At 41.5% G+C, this 19,771-nt stretch overlaps 1 long non-coding RNA gene across 1 annotated transcript in view; it reads left to right on the top strand.

The window, feature by feature from the left end:
• Window positions 1–335: 335 nt before the first annotated feature.
• The window catches only part of LOC102165717 (uncharacterized), a 54,870-nt gene continuing 35,434 nt past the window's right edge, over window positions 336–19,771 (top strand). Inside the window, exon 1 of the long non-coding RNA XR_014838067.1 lies at window positions 336–473. This is a non-coding gene — a long non-coding RNA (uncharacterized LOC102165717). The remainder of the gene's footprint in view (window positions 474–19,771) is intronic.

Here is a 19,771-nt window from a genome sequence, read left to right as displayed (position 1 = left end):
GTCCTGTGTTGGAAAAAGATGAAAGGGTAGTCTAGTGGTCAGCCTCCAGGTCCTGGGAAAGGTAGACCCCTCCAGGCTATGCAAACTGAGAAGGAAGAAGGTCCCCATGCAGCTGTGGCTGTGCTCAGGCTGACAGGCCTTGCAGGTTCCCAGAAACCTCTTTGATTTGCTGCCCATTCCACATGATGTTTAGTAATAAACAGAGTTCAATGGCCAGTCTAGACAAACAAATCACGGCTCTGGCAAACCCTGGGTTCTGATGACATGTTATGTCTCTGCAATGCGGGGAGGAAGGAGCCGGCTTTGAAACTCGAAAGCAGTGTCTCTGTGAGCTCACAGCAAACAGAGAGGGGCTGGGATGGGGATTCAGACAAACAGACCCTACTCTGACCAAATTAGAAGGCAGTCCCCGCCTTGTGGCTTGTGAATTTCCTGCCCTGTCTTCCTCCAGGTGTGAGGACGCTGCCCTGAACGTGAGTGAAATGCGAGAGGTTGAAATATTCATCTTTCTGAAGCCCTCGGGGTAGTCGCGGCCACCTGCTTCCCGCCTGTAGCAGCTGTCCTGAACGGTTTTCACTTGAGAGATGCTATTTTTCTCTTCAAACAAAATATTTCATCAGGGTTGGATTTTAATTGAGCCAGGAAGCCCTCCAAGATATTTCCTGTCCCCTGGCCGGCTTTATCTGCTGTTTAGAGGTGACAAGAAATCTCCCAGCTTCCTCCTCTCTTTTTCCTCCTCCCACCTCATCTGTGCAACTACAGTGCCAAACCTTGGCAAGCCGTGTGTTATCAGCTTGCAGGGCACACAGTCAAATCCCATTTCTATTGGGGACTAAAACAGGAAAAATGCTAAGAAAAGGCTGGCTCACTGAATTCCCTGTGAAATAATCCCCAAGTGAAAATAGCAGCGCCTTTTTTTTTTTTTTTTGAACATGTGCTTCTTATAAATACAGACCAGGATGCTAAACTGTGTATAGTATAACCAAGAATGCTTAGAAAACGTGGCTGGTAGTATTCTTCTGTGAGTCTTTTTGGGCTGTTTTCATCTCGAAGTAATTCATTTTCAGTACTTATCAAGAGTTTCTTTTACAATTAGTTCAATACATTTTTCTTTGACTGCGTTGAATTGTTTACTCAATGTTAATGGTTCCTCACAAATATTTACTGAATCTCTCTGTAAACTGTCCTCTAAATTAGACCAGAAGGTTCAAAATGCTGACTAACCCCCGTTTGGTATCTAGCCTTTTAAGGTAATCTCTCCTCTGGTATCTGTGCAATTAACTGAGAGCATTTTAATAACACAATAATACTTGCTGTTTGCTTATCATTGAAAGGAATCCCCCCTACCCCACCCTGTGCATTTATTTTTAGGGAGACTAGAGTGTTAGGCAGCAGCAGAGGGTGATGCTAATAAAGACTTGAATTGCTGTGTGAGAGATTTTTGGTGGATGAGAAACAAGAATTTGCCGTATTTTGCTCGTATTTTGCGGAGAATTGAGGATTCTGGATACAGTTGCTGGATACGTGGGAACTGCTGGAGTGAAAGGTGTTTATATAGATAGCCATAAATCTACAAAGATGTTTATGTGTCCAACAAAATGTGTGGAGATGAACAAATGATCGGGGAGGGGGGTTTAAAAACTGATGACCTAAGCTTTACTACCTTAGTCTTTTCAGGAACAGATTTTGTCAGGGACATAAATTAATTCCTCTACAGACGAACCTTGGAAAAAGAAAGTGTGTTCATTGCATTATCCTATTTTAGTAGAGTAGAATTTCCATATGTAGTTTTTCTTAAGGAACAAAACACGGACAGTTCTATGTAATAATTTTAATTGAAATATGAAAGATGTATACCTGTTCCTATGCTAACATTTACCCCAGTTCTAAGTTGAAACTTTTAAGTGTTTAATAACTTAATGCCTGAATTAATTAGATTTCAGGGCTCAAGAACTGGATTAAATAAGGGCAGTTAATATATATTATGTGTATAGATGTGCTTGTGATACTCAAACTGCAGTTAATAGGATGGAAACAATATATACATGAAGCCATTTCTCAGTACGGCTTTGAAATTCAAGGGGTTCTTGTAATCCTTTGTGAAATGTGACTCAGGTAACTGCAGTATTTCAAAGCCAGAGGAGACTGGAGTTTTCCAGTCTCACCATGTTGATTCATTCATTTCTGCATTCCTTCAACCTACTAGGTGCTGGTCTCCTGGGGGCTGGGATGACAATGGTGAGGACACTGGGGAGAACTGACCTGATTAGAGCTGCATTTTGAAATGTGCAGCCTCATTTATTTTGAAGTTTTAAATATTCCATTAAACTCCTTCAACAGAACTTCTTCTTCTTTTTTTTTTATTTATTTCCAACTTTATTATTTTTTTTTTTTTGTCTTTTTGCTATTTCTTGGGCCACCCCTGCGGCATATGGAGGTTCCCAGGCTAGGGGTCGAATCAGAGCCATAGCCACCGGCCTACGCCAGAGCCACAGCAACGCGGGATCCGAGCCGCGTCTGCAACCTACACCACAGCTCACGGCAACGCCGGATCCTTAACCCACTGAGCCAGGGCAGGGACCGAACCCGCAACCTCATGGTTCCTAGTGGGATTCGTTAACCACTGCGCCACAACGGGAACTCCCAGAACTTCTTAATACCAGGAAAATTAAAGTGACATGTATTCAGTGATGGGACAATGGCTTAAATTTCCAAGGAGCTTTCTAATATTACCATAGTTTATATTATTTTGTATTGTGGAAGTAAATAAAGAACGAGACTCCACAGATTCCTCTCTGACTCCTTTTCCCGGATTTATTTATTGCTCTGGTGCAGGCTTAGGCTTTTGCTGGCTTAATTAACAGTTATCCAATAGGTAGAATTCACAAGCAGTTGAACTGAATCTCTACCTCAACATCCTATTCTCCTTGGGAACTGAACATTGAATCTTGAGGCTTCAAGGGAAATAGTCCTGTGAACGTGATGACCCAGTCGTTTGCAGCCCAAGATGGAGTCTTGTGCAGGGTTTGGCCTCCTCCTCTCCTCCCAGTGGTGGCATCTAAGTTCACGGGCAGGGGCTGGAAACACTCCTAGAATGGGGTGGGGGAGTCCTCTCCTTTCCTCCCAGTGGTGGCATCTAAGTTCACAGGGATGGGCTGGAAACACCCCTGGAATGGGGTGGGGGAATCCTCCGCTTGCTGGCCCTGGACTAGTACTCTAGGAGATGTCCTTGGCCCTCTGGTCCTTAAGGGCCACAGGCTTCAAGCCTTCCTGGATTCCACTGCTGTGTCCACATGGCCTTTCCCTACTGCTGTCCACTCCTCCCCTCAGGAGACCCCCTTCAGATCTGCCCGTCCATGCTGGGCTGTGGGAGAGGGGCTCTCCAGGGACACACCCCTTTCAGCCTTACCAGTTAGAGCACTGGCTGGTGAATAGCCTTTAGGAAAATTTGCAGCCCTGGGATGCCCTCAAGGAATTTCACTGGGGGAGAGTAGACCAGCAGGGAACACGACTGTTCTTCTCTCTAGTTTCTTGATACTCAGAAATAATTTCCTCTCTTCCCAGGGTAGAGAAATGTGCTTTTTCCTCCCCAAACCATTATTTATGGATGAGCTTTATATATAGATTCCTTAGGGCTTTGGCTCTTGATATTCAAACCCAAGCTTTTGAATCCCAGGAAGCCTGTATCTGTTAAAAATCAGGCTATTGTGCATCAGAAGGGTCTGGGTTTTCAAGACTGTTGTCTCTACTATGAGTTTAAAAAATTATTTAGGAATGTGGTGGCTTTATTTGTGCTCACTGCTTGGTGCCTTCCCCGAGACCATAAACCTCAGCCTGGAATTTAGGTTTAAAAGAGGAAAAATGGGGGGCAGGTAGGGAAGGTTATAAAGGAAGGAAAGTGAAAGGGGTAGTGATTAGAAAAATTGCCAAAGAGCAAAGCCTCCCATCAGGCATGTTTAAAAAATACCATCCCTCTACAGAAAAGAAACTCATGCACTTGGAGAATGGACTTGTGGTTGCCAAGGGGGAAGGGGAGGGAGTGGGATGGGCTGGGAGTTTGGGGTTAGTAGATGCAAACTCTTGCATTTGGAGTGATAAGCAATGAGATTGTGCTGAAGAGCACAGGGAACTATATCCAGTCACTTGTGATGGAACATGATGGAGGATAATGTGAGAAAAAAAATATATATAAATGTATGACTGGGTCGCTTTGCTGTACAGGAGAAATTGACAGAACACTATAAATCAACTGTAATGGAAAAAATAAAAATCATAAAAAAAAATACCATCCCTGCTGTACTTAGAACTGCAGCTTTCTCATAGATGCTCAGGTTTTCTTTATTCAGGGCACAGCATATGCTTCAAAGCTGTGATGTGCCACTTTGCTTTGTTTACAACTTTCTCAGCAAGGCCTTTATTGAGGTCACTTCTATATTGGGCCAACATTTATGACCTAATTTGCCCTGAAAACTATTTTTGTTTCTGCTTTCTATGCCTCCACAGTGTGTTGAAATTTGCCAAGGGTGAAATCTCACCTCCAAAGCTTTTTTCTTGAAAGCCCTTCTGAACATGAAGGAATGGATGATTTCAGCCCCTCTTCCAAAATCATCACATGCAATGTAACATGAAATGAGACCTGAACTGCAAGTTAGAATGGGGAGCGTACAAATGCCAGGACGAGTTTGTAGAAATGAGATTTTGTCAATTCAAATGATATTACCATTATCCGATTACCACTGGGGGGTCAAAGAACCTGTATATGAAGCCACTGGAGGCTCTATTGGCCCTCTGATAATAGCATCATTAAAAAGAAAACTCAATAGCAACACTGGTCTGGAACATGCCTGGTGCATAGAGGGTGTTCAAAATGCTATACCGACTGCTTGACTTCCCCTAGGTCCCTGTCAGCAGAGCCTGTGAGACTAGCTGAGCTGCCAGATCGTCCAACCACCTTGTTTTTCTGGGAAGAAATGGGAGGCACATGTCTTTTCCATACAGGGAAAGAGATGGGGTGTTGGTTCTTGTTCTGTGAGATTGGGTGCTAGTCAAACCCAGGTGCCTAGAGAAATTTTTTGTTGACTATTGGAAAGTCTTATTCACCCCATCATGTGGGACAGAGGTTTTCTGAAATCTCAAAGGATACTATGGGGTTTTTTACCCTTTCAATCAAGCACGGAGGGAGAATTACAGCGTATAATACCACGGAGCAGGGGGGCTGCCACACTCCATGCCTCTTACATGGAGAAACAGAGTAGGAGAACGAAGAGTGGCTGGAGTTCAAATGCTACATCTGCTGTTTCCTAGCTATTTGATCCTGCAGAAGTAACCTCTTTGAATTTTAGTAGCCATATCTGACATGGTAGAGTTGTTGTGAAGAAAAGATATTAATATATCAAGTACCCAGGAATCAAAGCTATAGCTTGTGTTTTAAATAATATTTTTTTTGCATTTTCCAAAGGTACAAAATTATATGACTGCATTGAATATGCTTTTTCAAACTGCAAGTCCTGCCACCCCTGCTACATTATTTGTCAGCTGCCCCTTCCCATTGAGAATTGCTGAATTAGACTTTTAAAATTGACCTTTGGACTCATCTGGAGTAGGAGCATATACTACAGAATATTGAAACATAATCAATCTGAATTCATTACCATTCATTACCCTTAAAACCATTTAGGAGACAGCTACATGCTTGGGGCACTGTCTTGATTGATCCACAGCCCTTGATTTCTGGCACCTTGCAAGCAGGGGTGGTTCTATGATAGGCAGGCACAAAGACTTGACTGGCCAGCTCAGGTTGCAGTTAAGGCATTTTCAAGGCACACAGGCAGAGGGAAGGAATACTTGGAATGTGGTGAGTAATGCAGAGGAGGGAGAATTGGGTGTGGAGATGGCAGATTGCACAAGCAGAGATTGGATTCCTAGGAACTGCTTCAGAGAAGAGGACACAGAGTGGGTTGGTCCACCTACTTAAGGATAAATCTGGAATTGGGTGGAATGATCAGATCACTGGGTTAATCTTTGTGATTTCAAAGATTAACAGAGTGGTGGACATCTTCTGATTCAATCCATAAATGAGATATTCTGCAGCTCATGTATCCTGACCCAGGGCTACAAAGAGAAATAAAACAATTTCTGTTCTCCAAGAGCACTATTCCTCTAGGATACGGTGTGTCAGGATAAGTGCAGTACAGCGTGTTGTGTATTTGGGAGGAAGTGACTAGCTCCCTTGCCGGGAGCTTTGCGGAGGAAGTGACATTCTACAGGTGAGGTCCAGAGAGGTGAAATCAGTTGTCCGAGAACACACAACAGAGGTGTAACAGGGTGGAGATTACAAACCAAACCCTCTGCCCTGAAGCTATGACTCCTTCTAGGCCATTTTGCTGATACCGTTTGTCCTAGAAAAAGGAGGAATCATGTAGGGCTGAGGGAGCCATGGGAAAGAAAGGGTGCTGGTCTGGAGTTTCCCGATGAAAAAACCTTGAGACTGGGGCTTGCTTGATTATCCTGGGACATCTAAGGGGAAGCTGAGAATGAAGCTCAGGCAGGGGAGAGCTGAGAGATGCAATGTCGATGACATCATTTGACTTCTTTTTTTTTTTTTTTTTACTTTTTTTTTTTTTATTTTCCCACTGTACAGCAAGGGGGTCAGGTTATCCTTACATGTATACATTGCAATTACAGTTTTTCCCCCACCCTTTCTTCTGTTGCAACATGAGTATCTAGACATAGTTCTCAATGCTATTCAGCAGGATCTCCTTGTAAATCTATTCTAGGTTATGTCTGATAAACCCAAGCTCCCGATCCCTCCCACTCCCTCCCCCTCCCATCAGGCAGCCACAAGTCTCTTTTCCAAGTCCATGATTTTCTTTTCTGAGGAGATGTTCATTTGTGCTGGATATTAGATTCCAGTTATAAGTGATATCATATGGTATTTGCCTTTGTCTTTCTGGCTCATTTCACTCAGTATGAGATTCTCTAGTTCCATCCATGTTGCTGCAAATGGCATTATGTCATCCTTTTTTATGGCTGAGTAGTATTCCATTGTGTATATATACCACATCTTCCGAATCCAATCATCTGTCGATGGACATTTGGATTGTACCATGAGATACCACCTCACACCAGTCAGAATGGCCATCATTAATAAATCCACAAATAACAAGTGCTGGAGGGGCTGTGGAGAAAAGGGAACCCTCCTGCACTGCTGGTGGGAATGTAAACTGGTACAGCCACTATGGAGAACAGTTTGGAGATACCTTAGAAATCTATACATAGAACTTCCATATGACCCTGCAATCCCACTCTTGGGCATCTATCCGGACAAAGCTCTACTTAAAAGAGACACTTGCACCCGCATGTTCATTGCAGCACTATTCACAATAGCCAGGACATGGAATCATTTGACTTCTGAAGCCAGTTCCACCCATGGACTTTTGCTTCCTCCAGTTTGAACTATGACATGCCACCCAAGCATCTTCACCTTAGTAATGAGTCACATGTAGCTCTTTTGACCGTGGCTCTGGCTGGTCGTTCTCTTGGGCTTACTAAAAGGACATTGTGGGGAATTAGTAGGACTCCTTTAAGACGGTAGATCCAGGGATGGGAAAAGGTTGGCAGGGTGCTGAGGAGTGCAAGAAGGCAGGAGAATTGGATGGAAAACTGGATGGATAGGTTGATGGATGAATCTCCTACCACTGTAAGGTACTCAGCTATAAGTTGCTGGTGAGGTGCTTTTGTCCAGTGTGTTGGGGATATCAGGAAGCCAGTGTGTGAGGGGCATGGAGAAGCCCTGTAATTCCCTGTCCAGGCTTTCTCTTTTCAACCATGTTTAATGTGAATGGCTCTGTCTGGAGCTATTGAGTGATGTAAATCTTGGAATGCTCAGAATGATGGGGACAACAGCAGTGCTTGGGATGTGGTTTTTGAAGACTTTCTGGCTACCAGGGGTGGCTTAAAGCCGTCTTCTAGCAGAAGCCACTTTAGGGGAAACTTGAAAAGAGTATGTCACTAGAGCAATGGAAAATACCCACCCTGTGGTTTTAGGGTTTAACGTTCAAATTGCATGATAGCGAAAGATTCAGAGATTGAATTAGCTGGAGTTAGACTGCCCACTAAATGCTATTCCTGTAATTAGATGATGAGAAGAGAATTCTAAAAGCTTCCAACTCAATTTCCTTCATTTAGGAGAGTCTCATTTAATTAGCCATGACCCTAAGGGAGCAGCCCGAGACAGGATTGACAAGAGAGAAGAACAAAAGGAAACAAGAAAATCTGAGACTGAGGGTAGTTAGCCTAATATATGTTCTTGGGGTTCTAATCAAAGAGATTCACAGCTCATTGCGTTCCCTCGCATTTCCTTGGTACACTAACCTAATCTGATCCCCTAGCTTCAGAATAGGAGAGCTAGTGAAATGCTGGAAACACGTTAGTTTAGAAAAGCTGCAATGTGGCTGAGTGTAAGTTGGTTGCCCAGCTGACAGCTGATGAGCCAGGGTCACTCTTAAGTCACAGGTCTAGAAGGAAATGGTTGGAAGAGCCCTGTGAGAGGCGCTGTTTTAGAAAGTGGTCCTGCTGGATGGCATGGAGGAAAGTTTGCTCTGCTGGTTCTTTCTGAAAGACTCAGGATGCTTTGTTTGTTTAGTCTAACAGATGCTTTGAATTTCATTATCTCATTTCCTGGGTGACCTGACTGCAGGGTGTGAGTAAGCAGACCAGGATGTCATTTCTGAGAAGAGCATCATTCATGCTGTTGGGGAGGAGGTGAGCTTCAGGGAATGGAACGCCTGGAACCACTTTCTTGAGACCATAATCGTCATCAGTTGGAGAAGAAGTCATCAAGTCTCTAAGTCAGAGGACTCCTCTTGTTTAGTCTGAGAGAAACTGAATTTCCAGTTTTGCCAGTGGGCTAATGACATGGCAGGGGTGGTGGAGAATCAGTAATTCCAGCACCAGTGAGTTTCTTCTGTGAACCCGAGTAGGACATCCCATTATATTGACTATCTTTGGAGCAAGTGACTCCCGAATAATTATTAAGTGACACTCTCCTCCCTTCCTCTTCTGTTATGTTGAGTTATACGGAAGGGAAGACAGTCAACTTTTTTTTTTTTAAAAAAAACTATAGAAATGTCCATTTCCTGTGGTTCAACCTAATCAGTAAAACCTAGTCATCAGGTGAGGTCCATGGATACTTTATTCTCTGAGACCATATATTGCCTGTTCATTTCACTACCATTCATTTGAACTCTCTGAAATAAGCCAACAGAGAAGTTAAAATGCTTGTTTCCTCTTGATTTCTCCCATGTAGCATTGCCAGCCTTCAGTGACTGCTTTGGCCTAAGTTGGCCTCCTTTTATGTCCTGCCGCCCTGTCTGGATAGCCGACCTCAGGTTCAGAGATTGCAGATTTATAACATGTCTAACTGTTGTTAACATGGAGGACTGTCCATCCATTAGCCCCTATTTTTGAAGTGATCACTGCTTTTGTTTTTGATTTGGAGAAATTTCTGTTATAAAGCTTTTGCTCACATTTTGTGTCAGCATCATCAAAAAGTTACATTTTAAAAAAAGAATATGGCTGAAGATTTTGCATTCAATAGATTATTTCTGGCATTGCTCATACACATCTTGGGTATCCTATCACAGGGATTGGCTATGTACTGCTTATCCTGTAGCCCATAACTTTGTTTCTGTATCCTCATATCTGGAATAAACTTTAGGTATTTTTTCTCATTTAAAAAAGTCCTACATATGTATTAAACTATGTAGCAGAGCCATAGAAGCCAACATAGACAACTGTCTAACCATATTGACAAAAAAAAGATGTATAATATTCATAGGTATAAAAACAAATGCTGAGTGGGTTCAAGAAATGAATATGAAAAATAAAAACTTAGAAAAAACTTGGAAACTTTTAGGGGAAAAATGGAGGAGATTACAATTTTAAGGCATTGGAATGGAGGGATTTCTTAAGTAAATCATGTAAGGAACATTTTAATGGCAAAATTTTATACAGTTGACTACATTGAAATTAGTAAACATCTATATGACAAAGATAAAGCTAAAAAAAATCTCAAACTTGGATTTTTTTTTTTCAATTCCTAAAGTTCAACAAACATTAAGTATCTGGAATATATAAATGTGACATCATGCCAATAAGGTTAAAAAATGGGCAAAACATGAAGATGTAGTTCATGGGAGAGGAAAGGCAAATGGTGGACAGCTGGAGAGGTGCCCAACCTCAGGAGTGACCAGGGAAGTGCCACGTAGAACAGCAGGGAGATGGACCATTTCGCATCCACCAGATGAGCCAACATTGAGAGGCTAGGCTCTAAGAAAACAGAACCTTGTATTCATTGGGTGAGGGCAGATTTTGCACTGTTATTTTTAAGTTGGTAATTCCCTATAAAGTTGAAGATATGGGTCCTCTGTAACTTAGTTATTTCACTTGCAAAATATTTACTCTAAGGCTGTCTCATAGATGCTCCAGGAGCACTGTCTGTAACAGTAAAAAAGTGGAAATGACCCAACTCTATTGACTTGCGTGGGGGGAGTTGGCCAATTATAGCCCCTTGGGTCAAGTCCAGCTTACTCTTGTTTCTGCATAGCTTGCAAATAGTTTTTACATTTTTTAATGCTTACAAATATCAAAGACAGGAGTTCCCATCATGGTGCAATGGGAAGGAATTTGACTAGGAACAATGAGGTTGTGGGTTTGGTCCCTGGCCTCGCTCAGTGGGTTAAGGATCTGACGTTGCCATGAGCTGTGGTGTAGGTTGCAGACGCAGCTCCGATCTGGCATAGCTGTGGCTGTGGCGTAGGCTGGTAACAACGGCTCCGATTAGCCCCCTAGTCTGGGAACCTCCATCTCCATAGGGCAGATGCGGCCCTAACAAAAAAGGTCAAAATCTCCCAAGGCTACAGAAATAAGAACGAAAATAAACCAGTGGCACCTAATCACACTGACAAGATTTTGCACAGCAAAGTAAACCAAAAAGAAAATAAAAAGATAACTTACAGAATGGGAGAAAATAGTTTCAAACGATGCAACGGACAAGGGCTTAATCTCTAGAATATACAAGCAACTTATACAACTCAATAGCAAAAAAAGCCAACCAACCAATGGAAAAATGGGCAAAAGACCTGAATAGACCATTCTCCAAGGAAGATATACAGATGGCCAACAAGCACATGAAAAAATGCTCCACATCCCTGATTATTAGAGAAATGCAAATCAAAACTACCATGAGATACCACCTCACACCAGTCAGAATGGCTATCATTAATAAGTCCACAAATAACAAGTGCTGGAGGGGAATGCGCTGCGCTGCTGTTGGGAATGTAAGCTAGTACAGTCACTATGGAGAACAGTATGGAGGTACCTTAGAGAACTATCCAGAGAACTACTATATGACCCAGCAATCCTGCTCTTGGGCATATATCCAGCGCTGTTGGTGGGAATGTAAGCTAGTACAGTCACCATGGAGAACATGGTGGGAATGTAAGCTAGTACAGTCACTATGGAGAACAGTATGGAGGTACATTAGAGAACTATCCATGACCCAGCAATCCTGCTCTTGGGCATATATCCAGACAAAACTTTCCTTAAAAAAAGACACATGCACCCACATGTTCATTTGAGCACTATTCACAAGAGCCAAGACATGGAAACAACCCAAATGTCCATTGACAGATGATTGGATTAGGAAGATGTGGTATATATACACAATGGAATACTACTCAGCCATAAGAACAAAACAATGCCATTTGTAGTAACATGGATGGAACTAGAGAATCTCATACTGAGTGAAATAAGTCAGAAAGAGAAAGACAAATACCATATGATATCACTTATGACTGGAATCTAATATACAGCACAAATGAACATTTGTTCACAGAAAAGAAAATCAGACTTGGAGAATAGACTTGTGGCTGCCTGGGGGGAGAGGGAGGGAGTGGGAGGGATCGGGAGCTTGGGGTTAATGGATGCAAACTATTGCCCTTGGAATGGATTTACAATGAGATCCTACTGTGTAGCATTGAGAACTATGTCTAGATACTTAGATAGCAACACAACAATGGGAGGAAAAAGTATGTATACTAGTATGTGTAATTTGGTCCCCATGCTGTACAGTGGAAACAAAAATTTAAAGGACAAAAGACAAAAAAAATTAAAGACAAATAATGTATTATATCATGTATAAATTATATGAAATTCAAACAGTGTTCATAGTAAAGTTTTTTTTAAAAAATTGAGGTATAGTTGATTTATAACAGAGTCACGTTCTATTGGAATGCAGCCATACACATTCATTTGTTTGTCATACTGGGGGGTGATTCTGATACACACTAAATTTGACAAATAGTGGAGAAGAATCGATATATTGTGGTAGATTCACACAATGGAACAGCATGCAGTAGTTAAAAATCAACGAAGTAGATCTATGTGTGTTAACATGGCAAGATCTTAAGTGGAAAAAAATTGCAAAGGATATGTATAGCTTGATGTTGCTTTGTGCAATTAAAATTAGTTTGTGGCTTAGAGGTATATATATAAGCAGCTAAGTTCTAAAACATGCATTTGAATAATATTAATTATAAAATTGTGGTTACTTCTAAAAAGGGAGGGAGGATAGAGAAGGAGCTAATTGTGTCTATTTTTTTATTCCTTAAAAATACAGACATCTGAATTAAATATGACAAAATGCTAATATCTATTAAATATAGTGAGTGAGTGTGATGGTTTTTATATACTTGAGAAACTCATAATTAAAAGAAAATTTAAAGCCAAACTTCCCTATTAAAAATTTTTGGGAACATAAATACTAATTATATATTTAGATATTAAAAGTGATCTATAATCCCAGCACCTGTATATAATTACTTAATATTTTGGTTTTTTTTCCTTTGAGATTTTTTTTTTTGGCCTATGCCTAGTAAAATAGTTTTAATAGCATGATATTTACAACTTTGTAATCTTGTTCTCTATTTAATATTGGTTTTTAGGAATTTTCCATAGTTATTCTAATTTTTATAATAACCACATTTACTCCATATATGTATAGCACTTTTTCTGATTTTTAACATGCTATATGTTTGCTGCAAAAATTTGGAAAATAAACTACGAAGAAAATCAAAACCATCTGCCACTGTAGCACTCTGATGCTATAGTATTTTATGTATCTCTCTCCAGTCTAGATTATTAGGTAAAAATTAAAGACACGAAGTAATAATGTATCAAGAAAATTTCCCCTTGATATTCATGTTCATGTGATTTTAAATGGCTCCATATTATTCTAGCATATATGGGTTAAGAAACCCAAATGCTCATGTAACCTATCTTCCTCTATTATCCTCTGACAACCAACCCTTTCCTAGATGAGCTGGGAACTTCTGAGTAATCTGCTGCTGATCTCTGCAGGGGCTGGGAGGGAGGAGCAGGTGCTGGAGGAGGTGGAAGGGGAGACTCCTGAGCTCTGAGAAGTGAGTAGGGGAGAGCGTGCTCTTGATTGTCACCCCGAGTGGGTTCTATATTGGTTGAAAGGCACTATTTATCTTCTTCCATCTCTGCTTTCTTCTGGACTCTGCAGGTGTGTAGCTGGGCAAACTTTTAGGGGCATAAAGTACTGTATGGTTCTCACCTTCATATTAAGGGGATGAGAGATAACTGTTGGGTGGCAAATATAAAGTGAAATCACAAAGCCTTATATACAAAAGGTACATCAGTGGTTATTCTACTCTAATTGCTTTTAGGTAATGGAGTAGCCCAAGATCACACATCTAACTTTTCTTCATCTTCCATGGTAAAGTCTCTTAAAAATTCTGAAATGTACATTTGTTCATATTTTGATATCCTTGAAACTGGGGTGGGTCTTGGAATCCCTGGTGTCTTAACTATTCCCATTTCAGGGTCTCTGAAATCAGGATGTGACTTAGAATCATTGACTTCTTAAGTTCAGTAAGATACAGTCTTTTAAAGCTGTGGTTTTAAATCTGGGCTACACATTAGGATCCTTTAGAGCACTTAAAAATATGTATAAAATGCCTCATCCTCAGCTCAGAGGTTCTTTTCATTTGGTTGGGGTGGGGGCCTAGGCATCTGTGTTAAAGACTCCTAAGAGTTGGAATGAAGGAAAAATGGGTCATCATAGCAATCAAAAATCTAGTAAGGATGACTCTGAATAAAGTTAGTGGAAGATCTGGCTTCCTGATTTTAGAGAAGTTCAGTCAGTTGCTTTAGGGCAAGAAGCAGTTGCACTTGGCTGGGAATCAACAGATCTGTCTTAGCTTTAACTTCTAGCATGATGGCCCCAGGCAGGGGACTTGGGCCTTTCCCAGCCTTGGTTTCTTCATTGGTAAAACAGCAGCATATCTACGTCACAGGGTTGTCCTGAGCCTTAAAAAAGGTACTCAGTAAAATGCCTGCCACATTTTAGGATACATGGTAGGTACTTGTAAGTGGAGGTTTTCTTGCCAATACTATTAATTTAAATTGAAAGTAGATTTCTTGAGCCAGGAAGAAAAAAAAAATAGAGCTAAGTATGGTTTAGTGAAACCTGTTGAACGCATTCCTAGTGTTAGGTTCCCCGAACATTTAATAGGGTAAAAATACATGGCAACAGAAGTGTCACAGTGTCAGCTTATTTTCTCCTATTTCACAAGATCATTAAAGGAATTGAGTGGAAGGGACTTACACTAAGAAACTGAAGTTTACATTTCTAAAATATTTCTAAATTCACCCAGCCACACTTGTAGAAAAAGGGGTCGATTTTCACCATAGCTAGTCATCACAAATGATAATGCGAACTGGGGGTAAATTCATGTCCCGGTACCAACATGGACCAACATTTCCTTTTTGGGGTTTGGTGAATTGTGTGCTTGACATTGCATTAAAATCAATTTCTCTATGTATCATAATGGTTTCCTGGGTTTGCTGAATAGATCTATAACAGCAGAGGCTTTTTCTACTACGAGGAAAAAATACTTTCCAGCTGCATTGCATTTCTGGAAATGGAATCGACCGTAACCACTGGCACCAAATGTTTAGCAGTCTGGACGCTGGTGGAGAGAAGAAGGGAGGAGTTTGTATCGCTCTCAGATCGCCTTTGCCACAGGGTGGTTATTATAATGTGATATTTCTGTGCTCGGAGTAGTTGAGCTTGTGGGGAAAGCCAGCACCCCAGTGCTCAGTGTCAAACCACAACCTGGAATTATGGCACCCATCAGGACCTTTATCTGGGATGGACGGGCAAGAGCTTTTCCAAATATAGCCAAGGCCTGAGTATCTGCTTGTGTGGATAACCCACTTTGTGGATTATTCATGGCCATTTTTAGGTCAAGCCAGGATCCTTTCCCCCCCAACTGTCTTGCCACCCACTATGAGTCTGTAAACTATCTTATCCATTCAGCTGGTATGTGCTGAGGGATTCAGCCTAATGCCAGTGCACTTGCATTTATTAAATGCCTATCTTGTGCCAAACTTTTTATTAGATCAAATCTTTATACAACTTGGTGACATAAATGGTGTTGTCTTGTTTTCCAGAGGAGGGAACAGAGATTTAGAGTTCGAGACGCTTGTCTAAGGTCATACCTAAGTTTCAAATGTATAATGACTTCTAGGATAACCACTACTTTTGGAAACTTAAGCCACAGAAACTCTCGATGAGTGCAAGGACTCTGAAATAATTAAAAAAAATCAATTTAATCTGGCAACTTTTAACCAAACGTTAACCAATCTTTTATATAAGACAGATGAAAAGGTTTTAACATTTGAGAGGGGAAGCAAGTAAATGAAATTCAAACAGTCAAAGATGATATGTTACAGTTACTCAGGTTTTAAAAATAAAATCAGTTGAACAAAATGGTTGAAGTGTTTTTGAGTTCCTGTTGTGGCACAGCAGGTTAAGGATCCAGTGCAGGTCAAAGCTGCAGTTTGGATTGATTCCTGTCCTGGGAACTCCCATACGCTGCAGATGTGGCTTAAAAAAAAAAAAAAAGTATCTTTATTGCTAGATAATTATTCTTTTAGGGCAGATTGTAAATATAGCTATTCCCCCCCCAATATATTTTACTTGATGGAGCGCAATCTCCACATTCTCTCCAGATAATGTGTCTGTTAATATTTCTGTTTAAAGCCATGTTACCCTTGCTCCTTGTCCTACTGTACATCATCATTTCCATAGCAACAAGGCAGAATGAGGGGTGGATAGCAACTGGTTCTTGAGAGAATGGAAATGAAATGGAAAGTTCCACCTGAAATAACAACATGCAAATCACTTTAGCATATGATCAACAACAAAGAAAGTGATGCTTTTTTGGGAAGACAGCTTATTTGGTTTTTGGAATGCACTCTTTTTTTTTTTTTTTTTTTTTTCCTGACAGCTTCTTTTTCTTGTTACCTTTCTCGCCTTTTTTTTTTTTTTTTTTGAGACCAAAATAAAATCATTAAAAAACAAAAATTCAACCTGACATTGCATGTGACTCAGTGGCAGATGTAGTGATTTGTGCTTCCAGAGATAGCTCTTGAGCAGAACACTTAGAAAGTCTTTTAATTGGGAAGTGAACTTGACTCTTGATTAAGCTAACTTCCATTGCCAGGATATAACTGAAGAGTGAGATATTCCTCTGAAGTGAGATTTCCTCAACTGTTTTGCTCTCAAGGACCACTGATATTTTTCCTTAGATCTTTCCAAGAGATTTTTAAAAACATACTCACATAATTGAGTTTCAATATTGGCCTATATGGTCTTAACTTGGAGAAATGTTAAGTTTCCTTTTGGGCATATACAAAAATCTCTTTTTGAAATATTGAAAATAGCTTTCAAAATAGAACTTCCCTCAAAGAAAAGCATCAGTGGTTAACAGAATAGAGTGTGTAAAGAGATATTTTGTGTTAAAAGAATCCTAGGACTGTTTTAAGTATCCTTCCTTGTACAACATGAAGCACAACATCAGCACTGCTTATCTCTTCTTGGAATAAATAAAAACACAGAAATAGTATTTTTTTAAAGTTGGGGAGATGCCTGTATATCTCCCTTTGAGGCTAAATAAAGTCATTTTTCACTGCTCTTCACTGCTATTATTTATGGGTGTTGCTCTGAGACATTTTCCCCTAGGTTCACATTTTCGGCAATCAAGGAACATAGAGTACATGTATAAAGCCCTCAAATGTTAATGATTTACCATCGTAACACTTCCTTTTATGTGACATACCGTGTAACTATCACATCAGCTGATTTCTCTCCAGTCGCACCCTGCCTTTGAGTGTCTTCACACACACCTTCCCCTGGGATCACGCCTGCGCCTGTGTATGGGAGTCCCATTCATAAAGCTCAGAGTCTCCGCTTCAAAGCTGCTCTATTCAATGAGATCCATGGCCAGGTCTCAGGATGAAGTCCTCTGGCCACTTGCTTCAGAATAATCTGAGGTGGCCAGGTAAAAATGCTGAGCCCCGAATCCAGACTGACTGATCCATTTCTGTGGGTGAGCTGGATAATCTGAATTTTGGATAGATTACCAGTCACTCTATTCCCTAATGCTTAGTGAAGCCCTCAGCTAAGGACAGTTGAGGGTGGGGGCTGTCCCTGGTGCTAAAAAGCCTTCAGGTCCTCAGAGGCATTAGCAGCCCTAACACCTTCTCTTCTCTTCCCTTGATCCCCACACGAACCCCTCCCCAGCTCCTGAACCTGACCCTGTCATCTGCCTCCTCACCAGGCCTTAAACCCTCCCTATTACTGCTTGTGATTTTTTTCTGAAAATCTTTTGAGGAATGATCTCATTTGCAAAACATGGGTTAGGAGTGGGTGTACGTGTGGGCTGGGAAGGGCTGAGGTGAGGGAGTTGGAGAATTTTGTGCTTTTGTCCCAAGAGCTCTGCCCTCAAAGGATGAGCTTGATTGCATTAGTTCTCCCTTGGGGTGGGAGTGGGAGTAAAGCTGGGAGATAGTCCATACAGGCATCTCCGTTGAGATGGACGCCCACCTTGATACGATTCGGGGGCCATGTGTTTCTTTAATAGTTTGATTCAGGACCACATGAATCCTAGCTTGCGTTTCCTGACAGTAAACCAAGTTGCAGATGAAGGAAAGTGACCCAGAAGCCTTGATGGATATATGGAGAAACCCGTTTGGTATTTTAAAGAAATTGAAGTATACTTGGAGTTCCCTGGTGGCCCAGTGGTCAAGAATCCAACATTGTTACTTCTGTGGTTCGGGTTAGATCCTTGGGAACTCCTGCATGCTGCAAGTGTGGCCAAAAATTTTTTTTGAATAATATTGAATACAGTATTATCTAAGTTACAGGTGTACAATGTAGTGAGTCATAATTTTTAAAGGTTATATTCCATTTATAGTTATTATAAAATATTTGGTTATATTCCCCACTTTGTATAGTATATCCTTATTTTAGACCTAATTGCTTGTATCTCTTCATTCTCTACCCCTACATTCACCCCATTCCCTTTGGGTTTTTGGAAATATATATTCATCAACAGTCTACAAGCGGGTAATTTTGAGCTAGCTTGAAAGAGGCTTTGATTCTAGTTTAACCAATGGATGTATCTGCTGTAATAGGAGCAGAGTAAAGGCAGTACCAGTCCATTTGGCATTGGTAGGAAGTTCCACACTGAAGTCTGCCTCTAGAACTACAGGTGAGACGTGGTATCTGCAGAGTGTTCCGTGGGGGTGTAGAGGTGGTCCCGTGAGTTTGGGATACGGTTGCAGGCATCTCTCTTCCTCCAGGACTGGGCTGGCCCTGGGCTTCGAGGCCAGGTGCCTGGATTGATATTGAGTAAATCACATGACCTTGCGAATTTCTACAACCCCCGCCCCCACCAAGTGAGTTCCTCCTTGTCTGTACTTTTACTGAAATTGCTCTGTCTCTAGTAAGTGCTGGCAAGAGCATCTAAGAAGCTCTGATGACCCAGGGAGGAGCAGCTGCTCAGCTCAACCGATCTGACACCTGACAGAGACCACACCTTGTGGGAAGGGGAGGTCAAATGGGGGCAGGAAAGGCCCTGGGTATAGGATTGATAATAGCCTGATCTGGGTGGGAGCAGGTGTTAGAGGAGAGCCCTGGGCCTCTCGGTAAAATGGGGAAAGGCATGTGGAAAACGTGGGAGGTAAAAAATGCAAAGTTGGTAGTAGCTATCCTGTCATTCACAAATGATTTATAGCTTTCTTAGGCATGAGCTCTTTTTCTTTTCTTTCTTTTTGGCCACACCCATGTCATGAAGTTCCCAAGCCAGGGCGTGAACCTAAGCCACAGCAGTGACAGTGCTGAATCCTTAACCGGCTGAGCCACCAGGGAACACCAAGCTCTTTCAGTCCTTCTGAGAACACTCTGGCTGTAGGGGTGGTTGTTATCCCCAGGTTACAGATGAAGATGCTAAGCCACAGAGAGGTAGGGGCTTGCTCCAGGCTAGCTGGGACTAGGACACAGGTCTTTTGTCTCTCCTCTGGCTTTTCTGTCCATTTCCTCCATCCTGCACTGTTGACTCATAGACTGAGAGTAACCCCAGACTGACTGCCTACTTCATAATGTTGCCAGGGGTCAGCCGAGCAAGGAATAAGTGATCAGAGAAGGAGGCTTATCTAAGAGACCAAACTTTTCCCTAAGGTTGACCTACTAAATGGATGCCTATGACCAGTGGTGTTTCCTTAGGCTGAGCTGCATAATGGGTCTTTAATGTGGGTAAGACAAGACCACCCAACTCATTTTTAACTGATGAAGCTGAAACCAGATCTGTAGAGGTGAAAGGCTTATGCATTAGCCCCA

Source organism: Sus scrofa, chromosome 2 (assembly GCF_054392235.1).
Source record: "Sus scrofa isolate SSC_HxYL_T2T_F1_AM1 chromosome 2, Sscrofa_HxYL_maternal_Yorkshire_Landrace_v2.0, whole genome shotgun sequence".
NCBI lineage: Eukaryota > Metazoa > Chordata > Mammalia > Artiodactyla > Suidae > Sus > Sus scrofa.
Note: the sequence above shows the minus strand (reverse complement) of the source record. Positions and strands in the feature narration are given on the sequence as shown.